Source organism: Lepidochelys kempii, chromosome 6 (assembly GCF_965140265.1).
Source record: "Lepidochelys kempii isolate rLepKem1 chromosome 6, rLepKem1.hap2, whole genome shotgun sequence".
In the NCBI taxonomy this organism is placed as follows: domain Eukaryota; kingdom Metazoa; phylum Chordata; order Testudines; family Cheloniidae; genus Lepidochelys; species Lepidochelys kempii.
The window spans coordinates 15,609,021-15,622,102 of NC_133261.1; the positions used below are offsets into that span (position 1 = coordinate 15,609,021).

At 52.3% G+C, this 13,082-nt stretch overlaps 1 pseudogene; it reads right to left on the reverse strand.

Annotated features, from left to right (window-relative positions):
- Nucleotides 1–469: 469 nt before the first annotated feature.
- LOC140913234 (olfactory receptor 9G4-like) lies at nt 470–5,757 on the reverse strand (annotated as a pseudogene).
- Nucleotides 5,758–13,082: the final 7,325 nt, after the last annotated feature.

Consider the following 13,082-nt stretch of genomic DNA (forward strand, 5'->3'; position numbering starts at 1 on the left):
CTCTGCATATTCCCCCAGGACAGTCTCTCTGCTGCCACACCCTAATCAAGCTGTGACTCTAGGAACACCCCAATGCCAGTTGGCAATTGGCTCCCTGATATGTAACAGTAAAAGCACACCTCACATGGTGTTGTCATGATATTCATCTCAAAGGTCCCATGTAAGGTATTATGTACCACAGTGGTGCATAAACTTTTCCAGCCGTGCCTGCCCCAGGCTGGAAGTGTGGTGTGGCACTCCCTTCCCGCCCCCATGGGGCTAGCTCTGGCCCCAGGGCACGATCCCTAGGAGGGCGGCCAGTCTGGAATCAGTGCCCAGAGCTGAGAGGCTCTGTGTCCCATGCTCACCCTTCCCTGCTGTCCCTGCAGTTACACTGGTGACTATGGAAGCAAGGGAGTAGCTCTGATTTTCTCCCATCTGGCACCCTTTGAACAACACCTGCCGGGGCAGTAATGACAGCAGCAGCCTATCAGGCCTTTGTCTTTATTGGTTCATCAGTGTCACATGACATTTGTTTAACAAGGAGCCTGCCTTTGCCGATGGTCTTTCTCAGGGCCTCCTTTATGTCCTTGTTCCTCAGGCTGTAGATGATTGGATTCAGCAAGGGGCTCAGCACCGTGTAGAGAAGGGAGGCCACCTTGTCCTGATCAAGTAAGTAGCTGAAGCTGGGCCTCATCTACATGAAGAGGAGGGAACCGTAGTACAAGGCAATGGAGGCCAGGTGGGCAGCACCAGCAGAGAAGGTCTTGCGCCGGCCCTTGGCTGAGTGGATGAATAGGCCGGCAGCTACAACGTAGCCGTAGGATAATGAGAATGCTGACGACGACAGTGCCACTGACAAAGCCAAAGAGGATGGCCTAGTAGGTGTGGCTGGAGTCACAGGAGAGGCCCAGCAGTTGTGGCACATCGCAGAAGAAATGGTTGATGACATTGGAGCCACAGAAGTCCAAACGGAAGGTGTGGCTGTGTGGGCCACAGCATTGAGGAAGCCACCCACATAGGACCAGGCTACCAGCAGGAGGCAGAGCCCTTTGGACATGGTGGTGGTGTCGTGCAGCGGGTTGCAGGTGGCCATGTAGCAATTGTAGGCCATGACCGCCAGGAAGATGTCTGCCAAGCCAGAAGGACTGGGCGGCACAGCTAGCCAGGGAGGTGCCCCTATAGTCTAACAGCAAGTCAGCCAGGATCCGGAAGGACAAGCTGCCAGTGAAGAAGTCCATGGGGGTGTGGAGGTGCCTAAATTCCCTCTAATCTGCTCGGCCGTGCAGCAGACGATTAAGCGCCGCGCAGGCCCTCAGGGCTGCAGTGAGGAGAGATGCCTCTTCCCCAGCCATGCCGCAGCCGGGGGAGAGGCACCCAAACCCAGCGCTGGTCCAGACCTACCGTGGCCGGGGGAGAGGCGCCTATCCTGCAGTCCCAACCCTGGAGCTTCATGGCGGGGAAAGGCACCTCTCCTGTCCACCAGCCCAGGTGCTGCTGTGGGGAGAGAGAGAGCTGGTGGGAGTCCTTTCTCCCCACCGTAGCCCTGGGGCAGCCTCCACCCCAAACCCCTCATCCCTGGCCTCGCCCCAGAGCCCGCAAACCCAGCAGGAGCCCTCACCCCCCACCCCACACTCCAACTCTCTGCCCCAGCCCCTGAGCTCCCTCCTGTACTCCGAACCCCTCGGCCCCACACCCATCACATGAATTTTGTTATATGCATCAAATATGGAGGTCACACATCACCTCCATATTAGTGCACATAACAAAATTCATTCCACAAACGTGTGCGAAAAATTAATGGGAACACTGGTTTGTGGCCTCAAGCAGATTCCACTGTCATGTCCTGTGGTGGCATAAATTACCATAAAGGGCACCTCGAAGACAGGTGAGCTGGTGGGTGGTCACTCAGTAAGGGGCCCACACTTTCCTTGACTTTCTTCTTGTTGCTAACATACCTGAAGAAACCCTTCTTTTTACTCTTAACATCTCTTGCTAGCTGCAACTCCAGGTGTGATTTGGCCTTCCAGATTTCACTCCTGCATGCCTGAGCAATATTTTTATACTCTTCCCTGGTCATTTGTCTAATCTTTCACTTCTTGTAAGCTTCTTTTTTGTGTTTAAGATCAGCAAGGATTTCACTGTGAAGCCAAGCTGGTCGCCTGCCATATTTACTATTCTTTCTACACATCGGGATGTTTGTCCCTGTAACCTCAATAAGGATTCTTTAAAATACGGCCAGCTCTCCTGGATTCCTTTCCCCCTCATGTTATTCTCCCAGGGGATCCTGCTCATCAGTTCCCTGAGGGAGTCAAAGTCTGCTTTTCTGAAGTCCAGGTCCGTATTCTCCTGCTCTCCTTTCTTCCCTGTGTCAGGATCCTGAACTCGACCAGCTCATGGTCACTGCCTCCCAGGTTCCCCTCCACTTTTGCTTCTCCTACTAATTCTTCCTGGCTTGTGAGCAGCCGGTCAAGAAGAGCTCTGCCCCTAGTTGGTTCCTCCAGCACTTGCACCAGGAAATTGTCCCCTACACTTTCCAAAACCTTCCTGGATTGTGTGTGCACTGCTGTATTGCTCTCCCAGCAGACATCAGGGTGATTGAAGTCTCCCATGAGAACCAGGGCCTGCGATCTAGTAACTTCCGTTAGTCGCCAGAAGAAAGCCTCATCCACCTCATCCCCCGGTCCGGTGGTCTATAGCAGACTCCCACCACGACATCACCCTTGTTGCTCACACTTCTAAACTTAATCCAGAGACACTCAGGTTTTTCTGCAGTTTCATAGCGGAGCTCTGAGCAGTCATACTGCTCTCTTACATACAATGTAACTCCCCCACCTTTTCTGCCCTGCCTGTCCTTCCTGAACAGTTTATATCCATCCATGACAGTACTCTAGTCATGTGAGTTATCCCACCAGGTCTCTGTTATTCCAATCACATCATCATTCTTTGACTGTGCCAGGACTTCCAGTTCTCCCTGCTTGTTTCCCAGGCTTCTTGCATTTGTGAATAGGCACTTGAGATAACTCGCTGATTGTCCTGCTTTCTCAGTATGAGGCAAGAGTCCTCCCCCTTGTGCTCTCCTGCTCGTGCTTCCTCCCGATATCCCACTTCCCCACTTACCTCAGGGCTTTGGTCTCCTTCCCCAGTGAACCTAGTTTAAAGCCCTCCTCACTAGGTTAGCCAGCCTGCTTGCAAAGTTGCTGTTCCCTCTCTTCGTTAGGTGGAGCCCGTCTCTGCCTAGCACTCCTCCTTCTTGGAACACCATCACATGGTCAAAGAATCCAAAGCCTTCTCTCCGACACCACCTGCATAGCCATTTACCTGTTTGGACAAGAAGGAGCTTTGGTCCCCCCACATGATACGGCTATAGATGGGGTGTCTGTGCCCGCTTTTGTGTGGGTGGCCAGGCCCAGCCCCTGCCCTGGCTTATGAAGCTAAACCCTGATGAGAGAGCGCCTGGCAGCAGAAGGCTCAGCCACCCCCAAAGCAGTTGACGGATGGTGGGGGAGTGTGCCTGGGGGAAGCTGAAGGCAAGAGAGTGCTGCCTACAAACCCATCACTTATTTCCGGGGGGTACCGCACACTGTGCAACATACATCAGGACGCAGGCGAGAGCTGTCCCCAGGGGTGGGCCGATGCCTGTGCTGGAGTACAGAGCCCCTGCTGTACCCTGAGCGGACAACTTGTTTCTGGTGCTCCTTTGTCCCGCTTCTGCCAGCAGGCGGGAGCGCGGAGCATAACACACATACCCACCCCGTGTGGGGGAAGCTCTGTCCTGCAGCCACCAGGATGACACCGCTGAACTTCTGGGCTCGGTCCAGCTCCTGGACACCTGCAGAGAGAAGGAGACTGAGCCCAGGCTGCTGTTAGACCCCAGGAGGGGGCAGCGGGAACATGGCACCACCTAGAGGAGTTTAATGAGCAGAGGAGCAGCTGGTGCCATAACCGCCCTTGGAGAAGCCAGGCGTTGTTCCCACTGGGGGGACTCACGCGTTGTTCCCACTGGGTGGGTCCCAGCCCAGCTCCTGCCTCACAGGAGTCCCCATCTCAAAAACTCCAACCCCAGCTGTGCTAACCGCCTGTCCTTGGCAGCCTCAGCAGAGCAGCATAGTCGGGCCTGCCCCTCTCTGCCCAGAGCAGGTCCCCCTGGGCAGGCTGGTGAGGGGCATTGACAGAAGGTGAAGCAAGAGACGTTTGATCTGCAATCAGTTCCATCCCCTGGCTGTGCGTCTGTCCGTGGGGCTGGTCCAGTCGAGCACCCCCCTCCCGCCCCCTGCAGCCTCTCCCTAAACTGCTGTCCCAGGTCTTTTGAGCCTGCAGAGTCTGAACAGAGCTCAGACACTGCGGTCCCTCGGCACACGCTCGGGGCGCATAGCCTCTATTCAGCACCCCATCCTGAGAGCTCTGACCATGCAGCCCCCTGCCCAGCCCCTACAACAGTGGTCTCCAAACTTTTGAGGGTCACCCCACCCCTGTCCTCATGTTCGTGCCTCCATTCCCCCCCCACCCCCTGAGCCAGGGCCAGGAGCAGGGCCAAGGCTCCTGGGGGAGGGGAGGAAAATGGATGCAGACAGGTGTAAGGGGGCCAAGGTTGGGGCCGCAGCTGGGCATGAGTCTGGATCCAGAGCCACAGCCAGTGACCAAGGCTGGGGACGAGGACAGGTGCACGGCTGAGAGCTGGGTCTGCAGCTGGGGGCGGGGCTGGAGCAGAGCTGGGGGTGGGGCGGGCCAGGGCTGGGTGGTGCTCCCTCCTGTCCCGCTCCCCTCCGTGGGGGCTTGGGTTCTGAAACATGGATCCATCTCTCCTCCAGTTCACCCCCTAGGACTGGCCCATCCCCTTCCCCTCTGCTGTCCAAACTCCCTATGTGTGCCTCTCCAGCCTCCCCCAGGAGTCCATTTATAACCCCCAGTTTAGTCACCCCTCTTTCTTTGTCCTGCTTCGGGAATTTCCACTCCCCAAAACCCAGCAAATCAACTTGGCCAGACTGGTTTCCCAATGCGAGCACCCTCCTTAGCATAATTATTGTGTGGTCCGAGCACAGTTGTTAAAGTTAAGAACTCCCCATTGCCCTTGGTCTGGTGTGGATCCTGTCCACAATGAATACTAGGGCTGTCAAGCGATTAAAAAATTAATCATGATTAATCGCACAATTAATCACACTGTTAATAATAGAATACCATAATAAAATAAATGGTATTCTATTATTAATGCTCAAATAAATGTGTTAGTCTCTAAGGTGCCAAAAGTCCTCCTTTTCTTTTTGCAGATACAGGTGTTATGGTCACATGTCCTGTGAGACCCCAGCCTTCATTCTTCCAGCACTGACCTGCACGTATCCAGGAAGTTTTGCAAATAAACAGAGCCATCTACAATCAATTGTCCTAGTTAATGGGAGCCATCAAGATTCCAAGCCACCATTGATGGCCCACACTTTGCTTAATTACAACAGGACTTCAGAATAATACTTCATATTTCTAGTTTTAGATACAAGAATGATACATACATACAAATAGGATGACCACACTCAGTAGATTATAAGCTTTGTAATGATACCTTACAAGAGACCTTTTGCATAAAGCATATTCCAGTTACATCATATCCACACTCGTAAGCATATTTCCATAAACATATAGAGTGCAACGTCTCATGCCATAACCAAGCACTCAGCCTGCGGTATCAAAGACGATCTCCACAGATGTGTGGCAGAACACTGTGAAGGCTCTGACGATGGTCACGGAGGCCGAGGCTTTGGAACAGGAAGCAAAGCTGGTGAGCATAGCTTAGAGTTAGCCAGAGCCCATGGCCTGAGTCTTGCCAATACAGACTCTGTAAAGAGGGAGAAGCTCTTAATTACACACCAGGGTGGTGCCAACACATCCCAGCTCAACAGCTTCCTGACAAGAGGAACAGATCTAAAAAGCATGAAACTGTTAGGTGATGCCAGGAGAGCAGATTGTGGAGAGACGTAGACAGCTTGTAATCGATGTCTGGGTGAAAAGTCTAGGGAAGGGCAAGAAACAAGCTGTGGAACAAAGGACAGAGTGGTGGAGGTTCGCGGATAGCGAAGTTAGTCGAAGATATAAGGATGAGGTTCTGCAGAGGTTGGACAATGACCACAACGATACCAAGGAGGTTTTGGGGGAAAATATCAGATTACAGGAAGTGTAGAAGCTCCCTCTGTCCAAAGGAAAGGAGGGAAATTTCACGGCAAGGAGATGTGGCATCCAACAATGGGCAGGAGGCAGGGAGGAAGAAGAAGAAGTAGGACAGGCAGGCTTAAGCAATAGCAAAAAGTCAGACTGGTGGAAAGTGATGAGGAAACAAGCTGGGAAAGAAAAAGGTGAAAGTGCGGTGGGTGGAAGCTAAAGGTCAACCATTTAAAGGTTTTTATGCAGAACTACTAACAAAGGAAGGGGGGAAGGAATACATAGATTAGCCAAGATTAGGCAAAGAAGCACAGAGCATTTAGGAGATGAAAAGGGAAGACTGCTTGTGGAAGACGGTGAAATCACTAGGCAGAGGTTTTATGAGAAAATGCTCAGTGAAGAGACTGTGAAGAAGCTGGTGAGGGAAGTAGGCTCAAGCGACAGCCTCACAAGACCTGTCACCACGATGGAGACTCAGCTAAAGATGGTGAAATGGGGCAGCACAAGAGTAGGGAGAAGTAACGGCGGCTCCAGTGAGTCATTTGCTGTGGGGCAAATTATGACTGGGGGAGCACAAGCTAAAGGGGAGGACATATGCCGGCTCCACATGTCTCCCCTGCTGAGTGACACACTCCCCCGCTCAGCCCAGGGCCGCCGCATTCTCCCCACCCCACATTACCTGCAGGGAGAGGTCCCGGGGAGGTTCTGTCTTTCTCTCCCTGTGTCTTCCCCCTCCCCCAGGCAAGTTTGACCCACTCTCCCTGGCAGTCGGGCAGGGAGCGGGACAGAGCCGCTTCTGCATGAGAGAGCCTGGCTGGGAGGCAGCTGGGGCTTGGCTGCAAGGAGAGGGAGTGGGGCTCTGGCTTGCTCGGCCCCTGTCCCTGCAGCAGGGCCCGGATGGGGGGTGGCCCGCTGCCGCCCCAGTTGCCAGGGTCAGGGGTGAGCGAGCCAGAGTCCCCTCCTGGGCAGAATTCCCTGTCTCGGTTGTACTGAGCATGCTCACAGGAACTGAGCCGGCTCAGTAACATCTGCTGATGCTGCTGCCCTCACTCTGCCCTTACTTCCACTCTGACTCTGCTGCCTGCTCTTTAGAGGGTTTCAAAAGGGGCCAAGTGAGCTGGAGTCCCCTCTTCCCCCCATGCAGCCGAGCCCAGGCAGGGAGCAGGCTACCGCTCTCAGGCAGACGTGGCTCTTTCCTGTTCCCCGCCCAGCTGCCAGGGAGAGCAACCAATAGGGGGAAGAGGGGGTGCAGGGAGAGAAAGTAGAGCCCCACCCTTCCCCTGGCAGGCCAATGGGGGGGCACTTGACCCCACATCGTGCCCCTGCACACACACACGCATTGCCTCTAATGGGGTGATGCAGACTTGAGCTGGGAAACGCTTGGACGATGGAATCGAGAGCCAACCTGGCTGCATGGCAACCAGACACGGCAGCGTGAACCTTGAGCTATCAGCTCTGTGTACACTGACTCCCTGTAGCAGAGACACTCATTTAGTCCGTGTAAAGAGACACAGGCCAGGAGTGCAGGGACTGCCCCCATTGCTAGACTGGAGGCTGAAACCAGAGGCAAGACCTACCGGAGAAAAGGGGATCTCAGTGTTAAACAGGCCCCAGGGCTGTTCCCTGCAGGAATTAATCAGAATTCCCCTATCATAGAATCTCAGGGTTGGAAGGGACCTCAGGAGGTCATCTAGTCCAACCCCCTGCTCAAAGCAGGACCAATCCCCAATTTTTGCCCCAGATCCCTAAATGGCCCCCTCAAGGATTGAACTCACAATCCTGGGTTTAGCAAGCCAATGCTCAAACCACTGAGCTATCCCTCCCCCCAACCATCCCTCCCAGAGTGAGCACTCCCTCCCCCCCCCCCCCGACTCACAGCTTTACACTGCAACCCGTATCATTCTCCTTGGGTTTCCATGGCAGCCACTGCCCACCAGGGCATTCAGAAACCCTGGTGCCAAGATACAGGGCACTTTTTTTTGTGACTGGCCCCTGTCCGAGGGCCAGGGAATCCTCACCCCACCCTGAGCGGCTTTATGACTCTGGCACAGAGCAAGCGTTTCTCCCCTAGCTCCCCACCCCATCCAAAAACACAGCTAGAGACTTTCTGAATACAAGCACGTAGGCAAGACACCTGGAAGCCTCCTCTTCCAAGCACAGTGCTGTGCTCTGGGGACACGTACTGGAGACCCTAATGACTATAATCCACCCTCAAGCTGCATGGCTTCAGCCAGACACTGAAGGGGTCAGGAAAGATTTGCCCCCCACTGATGCTCAGCTGTAATCTAGGGAATTATTCCATCTTCCTCTGAAGCATCAGAGATCTGGCCACTGCTAGAGATGGGATCTTGGTTGGGGTGGGCTGGTGGTTTGAGGTGGTGCAGAGAATCCTCTCTCTAGATGCCCCCCATCAGAACCTCCCCCTCCCCGCAGTGTCTCCTGCCCACTGGCAGGCCCCACTAATCAACGCCTCTCCCTCCCTCCCTGCACCTCCTGCCTGCCATAATCAGCTGTTTCTCGGCACACAAGAGGCTCTGGGGGGGATGGGGGAGGAGTGAGGACATGGCACACTCTGGGGAGGGGGCAGAACAGGCTGGGAAGAGGCAGGGTGGAAGTTGGGCCTTGGGGGAAGGGGTATAGTGGGGGAGGGGTCTGGGGCAGATCCAGGGGGCACATTATAAAGTCAGCGCCTGTGCAGTGTGTGTCCCCTGCCAGTGGGCCGATACAGGGGAGGCTGGTTGTCTGTGGCCCCCAGGGTTGGGGGCATGATGACAGCGGGGCTGGCTGCCAGTGGGAATGCCCAGAAACTTCTCCCACACTCCGGGGAGAGGGCACAGCACAGTTTTGGGGGAAGGGGCATTGTGGGGCAAGTCCGTGTGCACTGTGGGAGCTGGCAGTGACCCCGGGGGGAGGTAGGAGAAGCAGGGTGGAGTGGAAGAGGGAGGGAGGGGAGAGTCTGACTTGAAGGTCGGGGGTTGGCTCTGTATGGGGCAGTAGAAGGGAGGAAGGTGACAGCCCTGGGGTGAAAGTGGGGGGTGGGTGGGCGGTAGCAGGGAGATTGAGGAGAGCTTTTGTTTGAAAGTGGAGGTTAGTTGTGTGGGATGCAGACAGTAGGAGGGATAGGAGGAGAGCCCAGATGTGAAGGTTGGGGTGGGGGCTTGAGGCTGGATTGTGGTAGCCTTGGTGTATGTCTCAGTGGCCCTTTCTCCCTGCAAAAAGGGCACCAGCAATTTTCCTCCCCACACTCCTCCCCAGTAACTTTACTGTTTCACTTGAAGTCATGAGGGGTGGTGAGGCAAAGGGAGAAATAGGCTAAAGAAACTAACTTTTTAAAAAGTTTTGTAAACATTATTGTACCAAAGTAGAAAATCCAGCTTTCAAAAAATGTATTTATGAAACATAACTTTGCGTGGAGGAAGTGGTGTTGATGATGCGGAGTTGCAGGTGCAACTCCACTGACTGCTCCATCCGGGCTTAATATGGCTCATAAATGTGCTACCTAAGCACTTGTGTTCAGGGCCCCAAGCAGGCCCTGAGTGTTTAAACAAAAAAGACAAAACTAACAAACAACCCCCCTCCCACACAAATAAAACAAATTCAAGAGTACTCTGCATATACGGATGCTAGCCCAGTTTGTTCTCTATGGGCTGAGTGGAGGTCTCAATCAAGTGTGGCTTCAAATATCTGATTTTGTATGAATAAAGGTTTTCATCCCCATCCCAGCAGTGCCGGGTATACTACAGCGGCATTGCGCCAGGCCCACACTTGGAAGGGGCCCATAATGACTATATGGGGGCCCTCAAATATGTTTGGCACCGGGCCCACAAAAAGTTAGATAGAGAGAGCTTATTCCTTCACTCTCCCACTTCCCGGGCCCTTCTCGCATGAACAGAGAGCAGCCATACCTGAAGGCCGAAGGTGCAAACCATTCGATGTTCGTTGGGGTGAACTTCCAGCAAGCTTGAATCCAAGTTCCTTTTTTCTTATTTTCGAATCCCAACTTACTTCCTGTTTGCCCCTAATTTATATAGTAATATTCTTAGCTATACCTTAACAAATCATTCTACTGAAATTTAACTAACCAATCCTAACATATTGTAACATGATTAGCTAACCAATTATGTTAGCAGAGTCAGGATGAGCTCCACCCTGACATCTGGTGGTGAGGTGTGGCAAGTTGTGGAAAAGAACTTCAGGGGCTGATCTCATTTGCATAGGCACACCCACCCCAACTAGAATGAAGCCATAACTGCCCAAATGGTCACTTTGGCTGTTGTGGGATCCCCAGTGTCTCTGTTATTGAGGCGGGAAGAATAAATTGTTATTACCCTGATTATGGGAACTGTGCTTGGAACTGTACTTGGCCTTTTGTTATGATGGAGGGACTCACCATCAACTAAGTAGCACTCGCTAGGCAAGGGACATGGGTTCCAAAATTCTGTGAATTGAGAGAGGCTTGAGATAGGTATTAGTACCTGGTGGTGTGGGCCCTCTTGTGATGGCCTGAAACACCAATTGTACCTCTGTCTCTCTCCACTGTAGAATGTCAGAGCTAATTTTGGGTGGATTAAGAGTTTTGCTACAGGTACTGTGCTGAATTCACTTTGGCCTTATGGTGCACCAGCACTAAGGCTCCCACTACTATAAGCTGGAATCACTGAGCACGGTGTCAAGTAGTGGGGAGCCGGAAGATCTAGAGTGCAGCAGTGCCGTTCGTGGATAGGCTGGTGGAGTGTTTGTGAGATGGCAAGGTGAGCTGAGCAGATCCATTCGTGAGACAGCGGCGTGTTCGTGAGACGGTGAGCTGAGCAGAGCTGTTCATGAGACGGTGAGCTGTGCAGAGCGGAGCCGGTCGTGGTGGAGCAGAGCCCTGTGGGGCAGTCAGCTTCAGGACACGTAAGGTGCCCCTTACCTCTTTCCCCCCACACACAGGCACATTTTAGCCAGACTGGGGAGTAGCACTCTGCAGATGAACTTTTGAACTCTGGGGCTGGACTTTTTGGACTTTGGGTGATTTGTGGATTGCTGGACTCAAGAAACTTTTGGGTTCTGGGACTCAAGAACCGAGGGAAAGGACATGGCCCAATTTGCTGGGGTGGGTCTTTGCTCATGGTTTGGTTAATGAACACTAGTTGTGGTGTTTCCCCAATTTAATGCTGATGTCGTTTACCTCATGTTATTAAAGATTCTCTGCTACACCGAGACTCTGTGCTTGCGAGAGGGGAAGTATTGCCTCTTTGAGGTGCCCAGGGGGTGTGTAAGATTTTCCCAGGTCACTGGGTGGGGGCTCGAGCCAGTTTTGCATTTGCTTTGATGAGAGGGAGCCCCTGTGTACTGAACCCGGCCCTTGCTGCTATCAACTTGGCCTGGCAGAAGGGTTACAATTATATGCCACCACCTTAATTAGTTTACACCCAGCAAAATTAATTATACAGCAGACAGAAACAATCACAGAACCAGACAGAGACCATGCCAATAAACAATAGCAAAGTGGGAACTATAATGACAAAACAATACAGAAGTGAGGATTTCACAACTACATCTATAAAGACATAAGGGTTTCCCAGCTGTATCTATTGATAAGTGAGTTCTTACCAGACAGAAAACTATCAACCTAAATTTCCTTTTACATCTTCTAGGCTCTTCCCTTTCTCTGGAGGTGATAGATCGGATCACCTTCCTAACAGCCCCAGATTGACTAGTTTGGAATGTGAGGATGTGACCCTTCGCTTCCCAGTTTATGGCTGCCTCTGCTGCTTAGCCAAAGGCCTTAGCCTAAGAACAGGGCCTCAGACTGTCACAGTGAGAGAAGGCCCTTACACAGATTCTTTCTTGTATACCTCTATTACTAGCTAAATAATAAACATATACCTACATTCTTAGAGTATAGGCCTTTACAGACAGGCCTGAATATCTATATCCTAACACTCCACCCCGTTTTTAATTTTGGGATCCTCCTGCCCAGGTGTTAGCCGATGGCCAAGGATGTTTGGTGAGGTGCCAGCTATGCCCGTTTTATACCATCCGTGACTTTAACCGCTAGGACGCACTGTCCCTTCGCGGCGGGCAGCCCGAGCTAGGCTGACGGATGCCCCAAGGTCCTAAACACCCGTGACTTTAACTGCTAGAGCTCAGAGCTCCTTCGCAGTGGGCAGTCAGGATTGACTGACAGGCGCCCCAAGAGTTTGCCCTGTGGAGGCGGCACAACTCAACGCTAGGCTCTTAGTACTCTCACCTAATGGCCAGGCTTTAAAGCCAAAACGGCTGAGGTTCTTTAATTGTGTTGGCTGCTTTACAGTAAACCAGAGAAACAAGTCAGGCTTATGCACAAATGGTTACCAAAATTTATTAAACTAGATTCTAATCATGTGGTTACAAAATTGCTAGTGCCTACTTATTTAAATGTAGAGATGTTACACACACAAACAAGTTACAAAACTGAAGCCACAATCCCAAAGAAAGAAAACAAAGTATAGAGCTCTATTTCAAAATATGTGTACACTAAAGATAGGAGATCAGGTGTGGGTGCTTCTTACCCTCCTTGCATCTCTCGATTCCAGCGGTGCCAAGCCAGGATCGGTCACTCAATTCCGCGGAAAGACGAATAAGGGACAAGGCTTAGGGACCCTCTTAGCTGCAGAAGCCTTGGGAGGCTGTCACTTATCTGACCAGCAGATAGATAGTGAAAAGCACTCAAAAATCATGGTGCTGTAGGTCCCATACTTATACCTCTGTACTCCTTTATTCTCTTTCTCCTTTCTTATGCCAAATTGGGGCTGGTCTGTCTGGGCGACACCAGCTCTCGCAAGAGTAGTTTACACTTGCAAGGGAGAGAAACAATAAGTGTCGACTACTGGACATTCCTTTTATCAGGGTAAATATTTTCCCACCTATGATGTTGGGGTGTGTGCATCACGCTATTTAGTAGGGGCTAAGAGCCATGTCTGTCACAGCTT